Raw genomic sequence first — 18,685 nt, forward strand, 5'->3', positions numbered from 1 at the left:
TAATATGCAAATTGAAAAATCATCATCAGAATCGTTCAAAGGTTAAAAGGTTAAACTTTAAACGTATTAAGTTTTGCATTTCAAATTCTAAATATTGTCAGGTTCAGTTTCATCTCTTTTCATTAAAAACACCAGCTATCTCTTTATCAAAATGTTATCAAATAAGTGGTTTCTTATCGTGTTTTGTATAGTAATTTTCGAGTAGTCTTATAAGATAATCGTAATAACTATACTACACAGCTAGACTATTGATATTGAACAATTTAAAATATTTTTAGACATAACCAGACATGAATTTCCAGACCTTGACATTGGTCAAAATTTTTATTTATTTTAATTACTTAATTATGGCATAATATACTGGTAGGGTTCATTAAAATATATTTAAAACTACGCTCTTTACTCAAAGAAGAAAGACACTTAGCCTGACCTGTGGTATTAGACCCAGTGTACATACTAGCTTTCCACCCGCGGCTATGCCCGTGTAGCGTCATACTCTCTTCGTAATGAAATTTTCAGGAGTCCGCTCGTGTTGCCAAATTTCAGGTTCTTATGTTTATTAGTTTCAGCTGTGCATTATCTGTCATTCTGTCAGTCACATATTAGATTTGTTAAGCCCTTTAATAATATATTTAGTATAAATTTAAAAATAATATAATTGTTAATAAATAAAATATAAGATGAACTTGCCCTTTTTGTTTTATTAACTTCGTTGACCCAAGATAAGAAAAATAGATAATTAAATCAATTTATTTCATGAACTTTACGTTTACTTAATTAGATTATATCTAATTAAGTTTATTTCTAATTATTATTTATTTCTAATTATTATTATTGTTAAATACGTGAGTGAGGAATTTTATTTATAAATTATGGGCTCACTGGAGAAAGGTTTAATTTCTTTACAAATACTTTTTCTAACTTACATGTCAAAGTAAAAAAGTAATGATAAATTAATGCAAATAGATGAAAGTATAAAAAATAATAATTTCTCAATCTATTAATTAAACTATATCTAACACCAAAGAATAAATAAAATACGACTATAATATTCATCCACGCATTAAAAATCCAGTATATTGATACTTATCAAAATCTATGAACTATATATTATAATATATTATATGAACCATTGATGCACAACAGTCAAATAGATCATAATTATATTCATAGAATCGTCCCAACAGTTTTCATTCAGTACAAAATCAGCAAAGTACTGAAACGATGTGAAAAATGTCTGAGTAAGTTTGCAGGCAGAGCGGCACCTCAGTTGATCGTACACCGTCGAAGCGACCGCACGCACGGCTCAGCCGAATACTCGCGAACATACCCGAACGAATAACGAACACAGTTTAGAGTTTACCAACTGAAATTTTGTGTTGTAGTGTAACGTGCTTTGTGGTTTTTGACTACGACAATTTTTAAGGTAAATAAAATATATTTTTTACTATTTTTGTAATTTTTCGGGTTAGTAACTAGTTAGTCTTGTAACTGAAAACATTAGTCAAAAAGAATAAGTAATAAGGTATGTTGTCACCTGTCTCTTAGACTATTTTTTTGTTTTAACAAAATAGGTTTTCAGTTATAAATTCTATGAATAGGTAAAGATCACGACACCAACAAGTGTAAATTAATTTGAGATTTTATGAATGCGCTTGATGGCTGTTACGCCAAAGATCATAAATTTTAAATCACACTTCAAAGACATAAAATTGCGAACATATGATTTTCTTCTGTCAGGTCTGTAAGTATTTCAAAATTTTGCAAAGAAACTCATTGTTTGTATTTTGTTCTAGTAACGAAAAAGATTGGTACAATTGCAAAAAAACATTTTCGTTTCCCAGATTTGGCTGTTTAAATTAATGTTTTTCATAGGATATCATAATTTTGTAATATCCCGGTGGCTGTTCATACGATTTCTCTTACATACGAAACCTATAGCCTTAAAAAACCCATAACTAGAGGTATATATGGTATTCATCCCCGGTCTTTATGTCATTTCTAAGCAAGGTTTCATCAAAATCGATTCAGAGATTGAACCGTGAAAATGAAACTGACAGTCCAGCAGACTTACCTCATTATTAACCAATAAAAAGTAAGCCTAGTTTCTGATAAAAATAAATAGAAATTTATTCCTAAACTGGCACAGGTCGTTAAAACCTAATGCGATAACAATGTGTGTGAAATATATCGACACGCATTAGTGTGAACGCTAACACAACGCTTATGATACAGAACACCTGTAACTTATGAAACGATACATGAAAGAGAATTATGAATAAGCGATATTTGAAGTGAAACATACTTTTTGTAGCCACTATTTCTTTTGATGGCAAGTTTTTTCTTGAAATCTTATTTTTTTGGAACATTTTTAAAAACATACTTACTTTTTATGTATAACCGTTTTCTTTGATAGAACTTTGATAGAATTTCTTGACTTACAGTCACATTGCATTGAGAATTTTTGGTCATAGTTGTGATTTCCTAGATTACTCTTTTTGTCGTTGTTTAATGGAGGGTTTGGAGTCGCAGTTGAAAGGAAAAATGAATTTAATTCGTGTGAAAAACAATAGTTTTTTATGCAGATACTTTAAAATAACGTAATAATTGAAAAGAGTATGTAATAAATCTGACATATGAAGATCACGATTTGGTCCTGGCACTTGGGACCTACTTTAATGAAAAAAATAGGAATACCCTATGTCAGCTAGTCATCTAGTTTTCCTGTGAGAGATTCAGAAGGCTCAGACGCTTGGGGGTTCGAAGTCAGAATTTCTTTATCATGTATAAAGAGATCGAGATACAGTAAGTGTAACATATTGTTTTGACAACTTCATTTAAAGTGTGAAAAAATACGAGATAGGCAGTAATAAACTCGTAATTAAAAAATATCTTATCAGCAGTTATCACAGTTATCATGTAAGATGTAATACACAAATAAGAGAAATGAGTCCTTGCACAGATTACGATTACGTTTCAAAAGAATTTACTCTGACCTGAATTCTCACGAATGTAGCTCTGCAATTACTTTTTTACCAACTCTTTTTACAACTTTAACTTTGAAATATTTTTTAGAACTATAAATTTCGACGTTAAGTTTCTAAAGCATTCTCACAAGATTGCACAAAAATACGGTTATACAAAGACTTTAAAATAATGAAGTTCTCAATTAAACTGTTAATTTTCCAGAACATCCTTAAATTTTACAAAATCTGAAATACATAAATATTCTTGGTCCATGTTTAACTTAATCATCGTTAAAGTTTCTTACATATTGTTTTCAGTTTCAGTTTCATGTTTATTTGAATATATTCAAGGACACTAATAACATTTGCTTCTGAACTGGGTCTGGGTTGACTGAACGTGCTCTCAGAGGCACTTCGTAGACTTATTATAATGTAAATATCAGTTATATTTTTAGGTAACTGCTAAATGTATGTTTATACATTTTCAAAACTTGTAATAATGTTCACAACCAATGTGCTCACTTAATGAAAATGTTTCTTACAATAATTAAGTTTTCTAATTGATATTTCGAACGTATTAACGTATGAGTACCTAGTTTGATTTCCGGTCTAAAAAAAATCATGAGTGTAGTAGTTAAATAAGTATATGAATAATAATAATAACTCAACGAATCCTACTAATATTATGAACGAGAAAGTTTGTGAGTATGTATGGATGTTTGTTACTCTTTCACGCAAATATTTCTGAACCGATTACGATGAAATTTGGTATATAGATAGCTGAAGACCCAGAATAACACTTTATAATATCCCGGAGTTCCCGAGGAATCGGGATTTGCACGGGAAGGGTTTTCACGCGGACGAAGTCGCGGGCGGCCTCAAGAAATTTATAAACATGTAATTTATTATAAAAAACTTAAAAAAAAAAAATTGCGTGCTGAATTAAATGTGGTTAAACATAATAAGTCCAGTGTTTTGCTGTATTATACTTATTAAAATACCTATTTGTGTTTCTATTTCTATTCATAATTAAACTATAACGATAAGAGTTCACGATGTTATCTCGAAGTAGATTTTTTTCTAATACCTAGTTTGTTCATTGAGTACTTGTTGTTATTTTTGTTAGATGATTACGTCATAATAATATGTGTAATTAAAAAGTGATATTAGATAAATATTTTATAGCCTTAAAATTGTTGTCAACTGATTTTATGAAGATGTCAAATTAGGCTAGTAAACTGTAATACTTTTACTAAGCTAGGTACTTTTTATAAGATTTCAAATTAAATACAATTTAATCTTAGTATAAATTTAACCCATTTATGTTTCACTGCTGAGCAAGGTTCTCCTGGAATGAGGGAGGGGTTAGAACTTGAGTCCACCACGCTGCCCGTGCGGGTTGGGGACTTTTCGTACCTTCTAAAACTTTCAGGCATGCAGGGTCGCATCACGAAGGCTCTCTTCACCGTTAGAACAAGTGATAATACACATATTACTTCGGAAAGTCATTGGTGTATTGCCTCGGATACGAACCCTTTACTTGCGTGGGAGGCGTAACTTAAACCACTCGGCTGTCATTGCTCTTCTACTACACTTATACTAATATTGCAATTGTTAATTTCCTTCAGTCCTGCAATGGGTGGTATACGAACCCACGACCTCTCGCAAAGTGTAACCAGACAAGAATCAATTACTTAGTTTCTTGTACTAAATTAGTCTCGAACCCAGTGCCCATTATAAGTGCATAAAACACAAATGCCATTTTTCAGTTCTCATATTAATATGGTTTTGCCGCGTTAAACAGATGGGAAAGGCTTTATACATAAAGCAAATAAACAGTGCAAAAGAAAAAATGCATGAAATTTAAACGTCAGAATTATTACAAACTTTAAACATATTTTCCCGTTAAAATGACTATATTAAACGTTATAAGTCGACCAAAAATTGTGCTACTTTTTAAGCAGCACGCTTTTTTGCAAAACTGTATAACTGCTACTTTATTAAGATTCTTAGTATCAATTATTTTATTTTTAGCTTTGAATACTTTTCTGCGTATCTCAGTTCAGTTTCAGGAAATTGTTTTATTAAAAATATATTAAGTATATACTTATAATATACAAAAATGTTAGATTTTTTAGACCATGTTTGCACAATTGAAGCATTGAGTAAATCATGACTTTCTTTATTACGCTGTTGGATACAAATTTAATTTGAGGTTGTTAGCTATAGAAATTATATCAAATTATGCACTTCTTATAGCTATGATTAGAATAAATTGATGGCCTCGGAATTTAGCAAAAATTGAGAAGAGGGCTATGAAAATAGGGATTTTCATTAATTGAAAAGCGGGCCAGTATAGAAAAAGATATTCTTGAGTTTTACGAAAATAATTAGCAGGAGTCTTCCTCGCCGAACGAGAAGCGGCGGCGAAGTAGACCCTGTAAAAGATTGAGAGGCGAGCTCGACTCCTCCAACCCCATAATGGATACAGACCGCCGGGGATCGTTTGCTGTGGAAAGCCATGGGGAAGCCCAGCAGTGGAACGATTTAGGTTCATAATAATGAAGATATAGAATAAGATAAAGAATGAACTAAGACAAACATCATTAGACAGCCATTGCATGGTCCTTAAAACGCTGTCTCTCACTCTAAAATCAAGTTTGTTCTAAACAGATTGAGTTATAAACAGACTGAAACCGTCTGAAATACAGCCTTCTATACAGTTTCATACAATGTGCATGATGTCACCCGTTACGCGTTGTATGGAAATGTTAATACGTATCATTGTGTAAACATAGCTTATCTCCACCTGAACCACGACGCTTGTGTGAATAAGCCTTTAGTTTTAAACGTCTTAGACTCCATTTATAATAGATATAGTTTTGAGAGTCAAATATATCAGTCTAGCCTTTCTTCTAACTACATATGTTGGAGACGGCTTCCAGTCTCACCGGGTGTAGCTGAGTACCAGTATTTTACATGGAGCGACTGCCTATTGGATATCCACAACCCAATTATATGGAGAACACGATACCCCTCGGTAAGACTGGTTGTAAGAAAAGTCAAATTTGGGTATTTTAAATATTATTTTCATTGGTAAAGTTAAAGATGTTTCGGGAATTAACGCGAGCACGAGTTTTGACCTTAGTCTGCCTGATGTTACGGCGCAGTACATTTCAGGTACATTTATGAGGCAATTAGTACCCTAACTCAAAAAATCTGTGCCTTATTTACCCAGACAGAAATTAAAAACGTTCATTACATTTTAATTAACCCAGCTTTAAATTTTCACATGAACTAAACCTAAGTTCTTGTAATAACATTACCTTAAATTTATGAGTTATTTAATTCACGTTTTAAGGTCAAACAGGGCACATCCTTTCTAAGAAACGAACTAAGTATAATAATTTATGATATTTTAACTAAGTACAGTACAACCTATTGTTTGAATTCCAAGGAGCGTTCTTAGAATTTGATCGTTTGTTTGTAAAGGATCAAATAGGGCCGGTCGATGTATAGCTATTAGTTATCATGGGTTCACTATTGCTTGTATTAAGTATTCATGGAACAGATGGTCGCTGTATAATATAATTTGATACTTTGTCAGATTTGATGAAGCAGTTTTAACTTGAATTGTAAGATTGCTTATTTTCTAAGAGTATGGTCTTGTTAATTTATGTTAATCTTGGCTAATAAGACATTTATATGAATAACAAAGAATTATTTTAAATACTTTTTTAATTAGTTATAAGTTGGCCAAATACAAAAAATAATTGCGAATCAAATGCAGTGGTAGAACCATTGATAAGAAGTCACTCTACTGCATTAATATAATAGTCTAATTTATTATCAACATGACAGACAATAAAATTCTATCAACAGTTCAAATGAATCAAATCCTAAAAATATCAATGACGAAAAATTTTCGCGACACTGAATAAAGACAGTAGAATATTGTGACATTTGTTAAGATAAATCACGCGTTGGCAATCACACAAGAATTTAGTGCATTGCATCATAACACATAACTAATAGCAGAGTATATTGGCGTGACTGTGCCCGAGTGTATTGACTTGTCGAACGCGACTGCTTCAGTGAAATTAGTGATATTTGATCGCAGGTGTTAAACTGACACGAGATAGAACGACGTTGTTTTGCATGATACAAAGTGGCATAAAACTAAGGGAACGCATAGAAGACCAAAATGTAGCCCAAAGATCGAAACTTCAGTAACAATTGCAGTACCTAACTAGTTAATTTGATAAAAATTTTATAATCACTGAAAATGAAATTACGTAATGTTGTGATGTGGACTCAGGGCATAACCCATCCCCCCTACAGTGGGACAGTAATGGGTAAAAAAATATGTGTTAAGAACTTTGGTAGTATTTAAAGAACTTTTCGACTCAAATATTACTTAACCCCACTGCCTACAACTTTGGGTCTAACAGGCGTGATGTTATAACTAGAAGGTTAATGAATTGTGATCCATTTAACTCACTATAATTAAAAGTAGTCTGTGTATTACCGTGTTAAGTAACCCATGTGTCTTCGTGTTAACAACCGAATTATACTTTACACGCACAATTGAACATACAAGTGATTGATGTTGATCATCATTACGCATAACGAAACCGTTTACACTCATAAATAAATACACAGTTTCACAGAATTTGACATTTTAGCAAACTGTGTAATTCTCAGTATAGCTATTTTTGAAATTGAGCTATATTTCGTAGAACTTTAAATTTTCGCCAAAATTATTTCATCGACCTATTTTGTTCGAATAGCCTTCGTAGAACCCATTTTTGGGAGATTTAGAGAGATTTATTAGCAAGTTTACGATTGACTGAAAATTGCTTGATTGCTTATTCAATAAATAAACCGATGAGAAATCCATTAAACCACTAAGATATTAATATAACTTATTTGGATAAATAAGATAAAAAACCAGGAATCTTTTTGAGAATATTTTTAAGATCGTAACGGTTTCACAGAAATTTCGTAGAATCACAGAATATTCATTTATGAATATCTTCTCAGAACCTTTTATATCAACATAATTTTCGACGAATCCTATATTTTGTTACGATACAACCCTTTCGTATTAAGCACGAGTGGTTTCTGCGAACAATAAAGATAGAGAGAAGATATTCGCGTGGATCAAAGGCGTGTGAAATCGTTAATTTAGTTTATTTAGTCACGGTGTTCTGTACCGAACCGTGACAAAGTTACATTGAAATAATGGCGCACGCGCCGGTTGTAGGGGTCTAAGCGTTGATCCTTGGGGGAGCTCTCATTCAAAACTCAATGGGATGAGATGACAATTCACATTTTGTTGATTTAATGGTTTTTATTGTGAGAACCCTGGATCTATTTTCGTTTCGGGTACATAAGCATGGTAAATAAGAAATACGTTTCTTGTAGCTCAAAGACTTACTTGATAAAATGCTTTAAACAAATTTATCAGTCTACACATTGCACAAAATCATAAAGCAATGCATCAATAATTGCTCCAATATCATTAACCTATACATAATATCGTAGTATTCATATTAACTATATCATGCGACGATTGAAGCTTCAGAAACGATATTACATTGAAAGACTTTCTCGCACGAAACTCCTAGATCAAGATTAGCAAAAGAGTGTTCAATTTCACAAACTTTACAAAAACAAGTCAAAAACAGCTTTCTATTATACCTAATCAGCATTAACTAAAGACACCGTGTTAAAAGTAAACGTGATACACAGCGTGAACTTTGTGGAAGATGTAAATCGATTTCACGCGGTCTTGACGTGACTTTAACCACGAATAGAGAGTTTTGTGAGAGTCTGAAACAATGTAGGTAGTTCGAAGAAAAGTTTGTTTGTTTTGTTTGCGAAGCTTGTCGATCGACACGACTGCTAATCGTGAGGGCTCGATTTCTGATTCAGGGCTTTGTGAGCTTCAGAAGAAGTCCTCAATCTGTTAGAAATCTGATATTACTGCATTTGGTACAGCCTTTTATTGAAAAAAATAGAAATTACTTCAATTTATAAACTTTTTAAACTTGAATTTTAAGAAGAATTGCGAGTCAAGTACCTATCAAACTTAATAAAAAAAATTACCTTGGATTTCAATAATAAAACATTTCAGAAAAAAACGCAGTCGTGCTAACATGTCAGTGAAACAGAGAACTTGACTTTTATAAAGTCGTCAAATAATTCAGATAGCAAAATTTAATTACTTTAACTTTTATCTATCTTGTCTTATATTTCAGTAATCTGGGGTTAGTTGAACCATATGAAAGTGAATAAACTCATAAATATAATATCACTTAACAGTATTCATTCAATATCAATAGTGAATGAAGTACTGTTAACGATATTATGTCAGAAATGCTTATCTTGACAGCTGATCTCTCGTATCAGTTAAGGTTAAAACCAGTAAGCCGTACCTCGATTCTGTACCACTATCGACTACCGACAACCGGCTAGCTATCGAAATTTGACATTTAGAATGTACTGCCAAAATGTTTCCTACGACACCCGTCAGAGGCGCTGATCAGATTTTCATACAAAATTTCTCGATGACAGGTCGGTTGTCGGTAGTCGATAGTAGTAGAGAATTGAGCTACAGGTTATTGACAATTTGAAATACTAACCGATGCCGCTACTCCCACTGACAAGAATGACGATATCTTAGTTTTTATGCTATGAATATTTATGAAACATATAACGTCTTATAGCTAAGAATATAAAGTTTAAGACGAAAGTTTCATGCAAATCTGTTCAGTGGTTTCTGAGTTATGTTGAGACGATGTTATAGATAAACTGAACTTTACGCCTTGATGCTAATTCATTCTTTATGAAGTAGTAGATTTAATTATTTCTTAATGAATGAAGGTATAGTCTCTTCCCCTAAAATGATAAAATGGGATATCTTGTCATGGAAACTGCTAGAAGTTGGTTAGGTATAATTTTTCAATATTACGGGCAATTTATGAGTACAAAGTCCTGCTCTGAATGTGGTTGTTAAAGAAATTCTTTATGTTATCAATTGCATTGAATCATGAATGAACTGTCCATGAATGAGGTTTACTTAACACGAGGTTAAGGTCAAAGTTTTTATGAATGAAACGAAATCTTAATGGATTTTGATAATATTTTTGAAATTTCGTTATTATTTTTCTTTTTATGATTATGACAATTTAGTAACAGTAATTTATCAACAACTGTTTGATGTTTTCTTTTATTTTTTTTTTTTATTTTATTGCATTACGTTGTTTCTTCTGTTTTTTGATTATATCAATTTAGTAGCAGTAGTTTAATCATTTAACAGTTTGATATCTTGTTGTATTTTATTTGTATAAATTTCTGCCTTTCATTTGTATTGTATTTTTATTATTATTGTCGTTGACTAGAGTTGGCACTTCGTTCGTGCTACTGGAAGCATGACGAGGATTAGCACTATTACCATTTTGTTCTGAATAATATCTTATCTATACTAATATTATAAAGCTGAAGAGTTTGTTTGTTTGTTTGTTTGTTTGTTTGTTTGAACGCGCTAATCTCAGGAACTACTGGTCCGATTTGAAAAATTCTTTCAGTGTTTGATAGCCCATTTATCGAGGAAGGCTATAGGCTATATATCATCACGCTACGACCATTAGGAGCGGAGTAGTAACGAAAAATGTAACAAAAACGGGGAAAATTTTGACCCATCCTCTCTTAAGTGACGCAAGCGAAGTTGCGCGGGTCAGCTAGTATTGTATATTTATTGTTCTCTGTGGAACAATGTATGAGTTGAACAAGTAATAATGCAATCTAGGTGGCAGTTTAGAGGAGTTTTTCTAGTGAGTGCCTTTATATTTATGAATTGTATATCCAGGTGGATATTTCAATTGCAATATAAATATTCGATGCCTTATTCAAAGCTTTCAAGCAATTTAACAATTTTGATAACACGTACAAATGATCAAAATAATATTGACACTAGGTAGCTTATAGATGCACTTAACAATTTTGACATTAGGCAGATTTCAGGCGAGCTAAATAATTGAGACACGAGGTAGCTTGCAAGCGAACTAAACAATTTTGATACCAGATTGACTTCAGGCGAGCTAAATAATCTTGACACTAGGTAGACTACGCCAACTAAACAATTTTGACACAAAGCAGATTTCAGGCAAGCTAATTTATTTTGATACTATGTAGCTTGCTAGCGAACAAACAATGTTTACACTTGGTAAACTACGAACCATATAAAAGAACGGAAAGATCATCAATGTTACACGAAAGGAAAAGTTGTAGATTTGACTCACATCCAAATAATCTTTCTAAACCGTCAGTGAATCAAAGTAGCGTTGATATAATCACCAAATATTTGTCGTACAGTGATTGTAACACAAGTATTTATTCAGACAATAGTTTGTATCAAGTTTGTGCAACTCACCGGAGCGTAAAGGCGTAGGTGACCGGTCCGATCGACCGTGAACTTTTCGTTCCATTGACTATTATGTGCTGGTTTGAATGTAATGTTTCAAACTGTGGTTTTTGGACATACGTACATATTGGGACAGTCGGGACATGAATATGTGTATCAAATTTGAAAATGTGATATTATTAATATTTATTTCTGTCTGCTTGATCATTTCAATATTCAGATTTGGACTTTGATTTAATACTAAATCTAGATCTTCTAACATATCTTTGCGCTTTCGTTAAGACGAGACGAAGAGGTCTCTTAAAATGATATTAAATACGTTATGTCTCGGCTACTTGAACACGATTTACAAAACTTGATAAAGATGCTGGTTCTTCAAATGTAATTCATGTTGAACGTAGGTACAACAAAATTGCATAAAGTTCTAGATTTGACAACGTTTCTATAGCAGTCTTCTTTGTTAATACAAAGAAAACTCGTACTCGTCGTATGCTAGAATCCTGTAATAATCATCGAAAGGATGCCCAATATCCACACCAAAGACACCGCACTTGCATATGCACACTCACCAAAAAATAGAGGATATCGCATCATTCTAATCCGGTAATACAATATCTATGAATCATTCCTCCCATATAAGACTTACAGTTACATATTACTTCCCAAAATAGTCCTATTGTGCTCAATGACGTCACAGTTATGACGTCACAGGTCCAAAATCATGGCACCGTTAGCTGTGACAGGGCTTAATTGATTTATGTGTGCTTGCGCATTGAGGAGACGCAACTCATTGATGAGTGGAAGGTTTGTTATTTTGTTTATTATTCCTTATGATTGTGCTCTAGAATTTGACGTGGTGTAACATCCCGCTTTATAATGTAGGCGGAGAGAAATTTACCAAAAACCATACTCGTGTTAATTAATGTAAAAGTCTTTGAATATCTTAAGTTTTCATAGCCACTATATGCTACATGCAAACATATGCACCATATACTAAATGCTTAATCAACCCAAATTTGATCCAGTATGTTGTATAATGGAAGAATAGGTATAGCATAGATAACTTTCTTTTTCAAAATTAATCTTAAGCGACTTAAATAAAGCATGATTGATATTTCATTGATTTTTATAATATTAAAATAATAGTAGACAATATATGGGTGATGCATACCTTTCTAATTAACCAAATATTTTTTTTTTCTGAATATATGGACTCGAACTAGGAATTTGTTTTTCCTTACTGAACTAGTCCATATTAACACAATGTACTTAATGTAAAATATTCATACAACTAACATCCCAACTCTAAGTCTTAGATTAAACCGCAGTTTAAGCCTGTGTGAAATTGCGGTATTAAGTTTAAAACCGCGTCTAAAACTTGGTTCTAAGTTATGTAATTAAACTGTGCGTAAAACGGTTAACAGTTAAGTCAATTTAAACTTGTCTACGTAATTACGCTACATTCTGAACCGAATGACTTTACTTTATGTGAAGATAATATTAAAAGGTACAGTTAATGTGAATTTGAAGGAATATGTTAAAGAGTTTTGAATCAAATAATATAATACTTACGGTAAATTCAATGAATCTGTATTTTGACAAGGTAGTTTTTGGAGCCGCGTTTTCAACTATCTCTGTTTTATATTTTATCAAAATTCATCCATTAGTTTAGCCATAAAACTACTACGTTAATAAAATGTTATATCGGTTTTAAATGCGATTTGCGATGCGACAATATGATTACATACAATAGCAACTGGTAAAGGTGTGTAAACATTTGATACTTTTTCTCGCAAACCCTGCTAAATGTATTTTGATGAAATTTTGGCTGTTAGTTTATAACCTAGTGAAATGTACGATTCTTTTTAACCGTAAAAGCCTTCTACGTCAAAGTCACGGTTGTAAGCATTTGATGAAAAATAAATTTGTATTAATTTCAAGAAGCTACATAAAATAGATTACAGTGTTGATAAAATAACGATGATTAATTCGTATCACACAGTATTACAGCAAGGTCTACGTGCACTTGATTCAATTGAGTTTCTCACTAACAATTGTATAAGTTTAGTTCATTCGGTTCATTTAGTTTGAATCAATTGACGCGCTCTCAGGGCGACTACTTTGTAATTATGATTTATTGCTACGATTTCGAGATATTGGTGGGTCTTTTTGTTAAGTGTTGGTATATACAAATCCACTTTTATTTGACGACAAGGCAAATGAGAAAAGTGCTGAAATGTTAAGCAAATCAAGGTAACTACTCATAATATATTATCGCGGTAAATAGGTAGTTCCTATTAATATTAGATAATCAAGATGTAAGGTTAGCTTTTTTATGTTTTAAGACAGTTCGGTTTTAAATTTGCCATACGAGTGGAGGGGTCGTATTTTCTCTTAGGTTTACACTTATTGTACAACGAGTTTCTGCAATAGACCATTTAAAAGCTTACAAAATGTATTCTTTTATAAAACACGATATTAATAAAAACAAAACCATATTTATATGCATCTTCCTAAACAACATTTCGCTTAATTATATCAGTAATCTGCACAAATTAAGCAAAAAAGCAACATATTTATTTAGCCCGACACTCGTACACAATGAGCAATATATCATATTTTAAAACAAACAACAAACACTACCTTAGCGAACAAAACATAACAAACGGTGAACATTTTCAAAATGAATTATCACCCTGTAGAGCAATGCACGTAACACTACACCTTACCGTGAGCGTAACAAAGACTTTATACAAATCTATACTTATATTATATACAAATAATAATATTGTTAATATGAATGTCTGTCTGTACGCTTTTAAACTTGCAAGATTACTTCTGTGAACTAACTTTAATAATATTGTGTTTTTGTTTATTTTAATGTCAATGACGGTGAAACTTTGCCGAATGTCAGTATGGGTTTTTTTAACCCTGAATATTGTTCCCACTGCTGGACAAAGTGAGGGACGGAATAGACGATAATTAAAAACAAAGTTTAAAATATTAAGTGTCATGTTAACTTTGGCGCTGGTTACTCTAGTCCGTTGTTGCAAAATGACTTTATATAGAGACTATATAAAAAAATCGAACTTATTTCGTATTAGTCAAACTTTTATACCCTTTTTCTCCCAGTTAGAATTATAATTTAGGAATTGAATTTTGTACACGAGTGAAACTGCGTGCTTTAACTAGTGAACAAATAAATGTGCCCCACATTCAACCCCACTGGTTACTGTACAGTAATATAACACCCTTAGTGTAATATTTATACTCAATGCGTTTAATGTTAACATCCGGACCGACAGATGTCCCTTTCTAGAATAGTGGTACATTAGTGCGATGTGATTTGCGATATTTGAGCTTATGTGAGTGGAAGGTTCCCTGTATACGTGTTTTTTGTACGTCATTTTGGAAATTATTATGTTTTATAGACTATCTGTGGGCTAAATGTCATTCTATTTTTTCTGTTAACGTACAATTGAGTAAAAGAAATGCATACTTACAGTTTCTATATAGGTCCTTACTTCAGGATTTTGAAAACTAGGTTGACAGCTTATTCATAACCGTCAGATAAATCTACGGAAACAACTGCCAAAATTGTATTTGATAAGATAACTGATACTTATTTAGAAATGTCAAGAGATAAATCAGTCTGACAATAATTTCAAAGCTTTAAAAAAGTGGCAATGCAATAACAATCTTATAAGGTCGTAACAGTCTGCTGCAAAATACCTAAGTACCTACCTAATTTAAGGTACATTAAATTATACGCTTCACTGACAAACACCATTGTCCAGTCAAATTCCGTCTGATAGCGCAAATTATCGTGTCAAAATTAAAATGTGACGCGAAAATTATTACTTAGATCATAACGCATTAAGATAATACCTAGATATGATTTATACCTCTTTGTTAGTTATTTTATTTACAGCTAACACGTTGAAAATTGCAGAAATATTCTACTGCATTATTTTTTCTTTTCACCAGTCTCTATCTGTAGACGGCAAGAGCTTCCAGAATTAAAATGTCTGTGTTACTTGTCTCATAGGACATTGGCACGACGATTGATGCCATTGCGGAACGATCATAAAATCACATTTCGCCATGAAACAAAACAATTTCGACAATCGAACTAATTTTGGATTTATTCTACTCAATACGCGTCAGTCATTTGACAATACGCACTCGTATAACAAAGATCATCAATAAACCAATAAAGTTCTATAATAAATCCCTATTCTGTCAAATAAAGCCACCCTCCGTTAAATTAACCACGAATCGCATTTATGTCAATGAATTGCAAGACTTGCTATTTGTCGGTGTTTGTCGCCAAATGTCGCCAACTGTCGCCAATAACAGATGTTCCACTAACTTAACAGACATAAATTAAATTTAATTTATGTCTTACTATTAAGAGATTTGACACCTTTTTTGTAAATGTATTTGGGTGCAAAAAGTAGGAAGTGCAGTTTTTGTGTTGAAAGTTGATACTTAAATTGAGTGATTATGGTTTGACATGCGATAATTTATTTGCCGCATATACTAGTGTGAATTTATTGCTTTAGACAAAATTTGCTAAATATTGGGCCACTCGTCCTTCAAACACATAAAATACATTTTGTTGCGATTTAGGAACTGGTAATTTTAGGTTTTTTCATTTAAAAACTCTAGCTTGAGTGAAAAACCTAAAAGTTTTTTGTAAATAAGCTTAATCGCAGAACACTGCCAATTTTATTATAACAAATAAATTAATTAGTAGAACATTTAACATCTCAGACCATTCCAATAAAATCAAATCTTTTGACATTAGATCGATAGAAACTCGACACAACATAAACTCGATACGATACTATCGAGCATTAGTTACAGCGAGCAGGTGTTTCGCTTGCAGTTAATAGTGAATCACTCAAGCCGAGTGCAAATCCCTACGGATTATCCCTCGGTTATTTCACACAACACGCATCTGTTTCGGTTTACTGTTAGCCGACCAAAGCTGGCTTGAGTGGGAACTAAGCTTTATAATTTATGGACGTATAACTAGTCGATTTTTTATTTTTGTTAATATGTTCAATGAGCATTATTTTAGTAAGTATATGTGTAAGGTCAAGACTTGTTTATCTTTATTTTTGGTTCCTATAAGAATTAAAATTAATGATAAGTTAAATCTTACTTATGCAATATTCATGTATGATGCAGGACCATTTTGTTAGTGTATTATAATATAAAATATTAATAGAAAAGAGGGGAGACCTCTATCCAGATTATTGTATTAGATGTATGTAAACGAGTATTATGTGTATTAAGTATAAAACAATATGTGTCTTATTTACAAACATATGCCAATTAGTCGACATAATAACAAATTTCAGTGAATAAAGATATCTTCAAAATTTAAAGTAATTTTCCCTCAACGGCCCATATTTTTCCATCCGGTATACTACTACTACTAATGCAAGCAAAATCTTTTTCATAACTAAGTTATCAAGCGAAGTGCTCAGCATATGGACCGCGGTCCCGTTTATATGGTCTAAGTATATCAACGTTATAATATAATATATGCACAAGTTATGAATAATCACAAGCATTCATTGAAGCACATTGCGCACGAAACTGCACACTTGTAACTTGATCTCAAGTTGGTTTAAACCTGAGATTATGAAGCTATTAGTTTCTTCTGGTTGAATGAAATCAGTTATGTCTTTATTCTGACACTTGAAATACGATACAAACATTGTTATTGGTATTGTTTGATAGACAACACAAGTTCGACCATTGGAAGTTCTTTTGTGCTCAAATCATTTCAGATTTCTTTTTTTTTTATATTTTTAAAACATTCTTATCTCAGCAAGTATTGAGTATGAGTCCGTAGATAAGAAAGTGGTTGGATTCGCACCACTAAAAAGTATTTTTTGGAACCAATGAGTCCCGTTATGGACATTTCGGATGCGTAAAGTTTTCACACTAGACATACATAATAATATCATTATAAACCTGTATCGACCCACTGCTGGGCAAAGGCCTCCCTCATAATTTCCTACTATAGCCTATCTCTGGCGGTCTGTCTGCCTATACACTTTTTTAATAAAAAATACGATTTTAGCAAGTAACAGGAACAGAAAGAATAAACGATCGTAATTTTTAACGCCAGAAAAAATGCAGTAAATCAATTGAACTCATTTCAGAGTCAATTTGCTTCTTACGAACCGTTCGGCTTCTTTCGGCACACTTCGGCAAAATTCGGTCGTCGTGGCCTAAATGCGGCAGGTGCATCGTCAATATTTTTTTGCATTTCTTTTTAAAACCGGTTAGTAAGAAGTAACATGATATTTATGTATGTATGTTTGTAAAAAGACAACACGCTACGTATTATATTATTCAATATTAAGGGTCGAAAATGTAAAGTCAAATTAAAAGTCACACAAACCATTTTTTAATTTAGTTCATGATTACTATAAATTCGAAAGGCGAGTCAATGAGAATAGACGGTAACAAATCCTTGGCCGCTGTTTTTAATCGCCATTTCTTTTTTTCATTACTTAAATTACTATTGGAGGTGTAAAAGCTGAAACCAATTATGGCTTACAACCGAGTACGACTGTTATATCAAAACAATTACTGTCAAAATACTGTCGATAAATTAACCAACAGTTATCGGAAAGTGGTCAAACTTGTTGGAAATGTGAAACTTTTACTGAATTAAGACTAATTTATTATACGTGCAATGATTTTCAATATACTAAGGTACTTGAATTTAGCTGTGGTCACAATCTTTGGAATGGGGTAAAGTATTTTTGCAAGCAATTTTACTGGTTATGGACTAAAATTGCATAGGCAATTTAACCTGTCTTTCTTTACTTTAATGTTACGTTAGTTGAAGCATTTTACAGTTTATTTAACATATTTTTAATGTATAGTTAAAAGTCGATAAGTTAAATAAATAATTTGTTAAGATCCAATTTTTAAGTAGCACCTTCGAAATTTCGTGGGATGTATGGATGTTTGATATGCTCCCAAACATTAGTTTCTGATCTGCTAGTTTACGATTTCGATATTCTTTAAAACTTATTACTGCCCCGTGATGCTCAATGGTCTTCTCTCGAATTGAGGAAGGGGTCAGGCCTTAAGTCTACCACACTGCCCAAGAACGAATTGTGGACTTTTTATACCCTCAAGAAATGTTTAACAAAATTAACACAAAGAATACTTTAACCTCGAGAAAGCCTTTAACGCGGACAAAATCGCGTGCAGAACTTATGTGTATAACTAAACGAGTATTGAGGTAGGAAGATGG

The 18,685-nt window shown here is 32.4% G+C and overlaps 1 protein-coding gene across 1 annotated transcript in view; it reads left to right on the top strand.

The window, feature by feature from the left end:
• The first annotated feature begins 1,255 nt into the window (after nt 1-1,255).
• The window catches only part of LOC142973201 (uncharacterized), a 187,369-nt gene continuing 169,939 nt past the window's right edge, over nt 1,256-18,685 (top strand). The window contains exon 1 of the mRNA XM_076114822.1: nt 1,256-1,426. The gene's annotated coding sequence lies outside the window, so the exon portion shown is untranslated. The remainder of the gene's footprint in view (nt 1,427-18,685) is intronic.

This window comes from Anticarsia gemmatalis, chromosome 5, assembly GCF_050436995.1.
Source record: "Anticarsia gemmatalis isolate Benzon Research Colony breed Stoneville strain chromosome 5, ilAntGemm2 primary, whole genome shotgun sequence".
NCBI classification, from domain to species: Eukaryota; Metazoa; Arthropoda; class Insecta; order Lepidoptera; family Erebidae; genus Anticarsia; species Anticarsia gemmatalis.